We start from the raw sequence: 1,808 nt of genomic DNA on the forward strand, positions 1-1,808 counted from the left end.
TTAGGGGTGATAAACACTGTTATCAGTTCCCTACTGGGCTAATCTGAGGGTCCTGCTGGGTCCTGGCCACACCACCTCCCCTCAGCTCAGTTGTGTGGAAGGGAAGGGAGGGGGGCTGTTCTAGCGCCCCCCAGTTTGCATTGTGCCTGCATTTCTGGAATGAAAAGGGAATGTCTATCCACCTCCAAATTGGTTCAAGCTTTACAGGTTAAACTAACCTGCAAAGATTGAATCAATTCAGGCTCAGGCTTTTTGAGTGTCTGTCCCTAGCTTATTTGTAAGATTTGCAAAAAAAAAAAAAATCAAGTTATTACTATTTGGAGTAAAGGCGCCTTTTCTTAATTGTTTAGGTTTTACTTTCTTAAAATGTGTGAGGTCCATGTAAAGCACCATTAATTAAAGTTGAAGTGAAGTCACTGTTATAAGCCTAGATTTCAATTACTCCTTTTCTTTTCCTCAGAAAAAAACAGTTTCTTGAAATACATGAACAGCTTCTTGGCCTTTGAATTTTTTTTCTGGGCAGTTGGATAAAGTAGTTTGAAAGGTTGACGTATTTTGGAATTTTACCTTAGATCGCATTTAAACAACTTCAATTTGGGTCTTTGAATTTTTGTTATGATACTATTTTCCAAATGGTTGGGCTATAAATTCTAAATTTGCCTAGTTGTTTTTATGTAGGAGAAATTCTTAAGAACCTGTGGAGATTTTGAGGAAGCTAATGTGTCACTTGCAAAGATTAACAATAACTGCACACGCAGAAAGGGAGAGAAGAGGTTGCTCAGGGATGCACCACAGCACTGCTGTTGAGTTTAATTCTGCTTCGTGAATAGTACATCATGCAAATTATGCAGAGCTAATTTGCATACTATAAATTATTTTACATCATAAATTAAATCTTATTGGTTAACATTAAATGTCAAGGGTGGGTGTAGGGCATAGAGTTGAAGAGGGCCTGGCAGATCTGGATGGGTGTTTGATTGAGGCTTTTGATATGGGTAGTGGGGTAGGATGTGTTGGGGTTCTGTGGAGCAGGGGTTCCCAGAAAAGTTAAGCATATTGGCATTTCCAGGAATTGTTGTTTGGTGAAACTGGCACCTGTGGCTGTGTGAGGCCTATCCTTTAGTGGAGGTAAGATTGAAGGGTAGGAGTAAGAGTAATGCTGCAATACCTCCTTCTCCCCTTCATCCTTCCTGGTTCATTGTTCCTAGTCCTGATCCAACATAGGAGTCCTAAAGGAAGAAGTGTCTAGCTGCCTGCTCATCTGGTGCTGGTGCAGTCTCTAGTGGCCAGAGTTTAGAACTCCATTCTACCTGAGATTGGCAAGTATGCAACAAGGCTGCTAGATGCACCTATGGTACCTGAAAAGCTTCTTAAAAGAACTAGGGTGCTGACACAAGTGACATTTTGTGATGTGATCAGCCTCCTGAAGCTTTCTACATCTGCGCCCTTACAAAAATGCACAGCTGCAAAACACTTTAAGTGCCCAATCGCATGACAGTCTCAACACTCCTTATATGAGGGTTCAGATGGAGGCACTTCAAAGTGGAGTGCCTTCATTAACTTGTGTGTGTGCAGGGAGCAGCCCAGCCCTGCTTCTGGTGCTGTCTTTAAAATGGGATGGGGAGAAGGGAAGGGAGGGAATTCTGTCTGGGGTTAAGCTCCTTCCCCTCTCTTCTCCCCCTCCCATTCTGAAGATAGCACCAGAGCTAGAAGGAGTGGAGCTAGGGGAAAGCAGTTACAACCACACAGCCACTCCAAACAGGAGGTAGATCCCCCCCAATCCCCTCCCAGTCCCTGCACCACCCAGA

This window comes from Gavialis gangeticus, unplaced genomic scaffold (assembly GCF_001723915.1).
Source record: "Gavialis gangeticus isolate Ggan-Ray unplaced genomic scaffold, GavGan_comp1, whole genome shotgun sequence".
In the NCBI taxonomy this organism is placed as follows: Eukaryota; Metazoa; Chordata; order Crocodylia; family Gavialidae; genus Gavialis; species Gavialis gangeticus.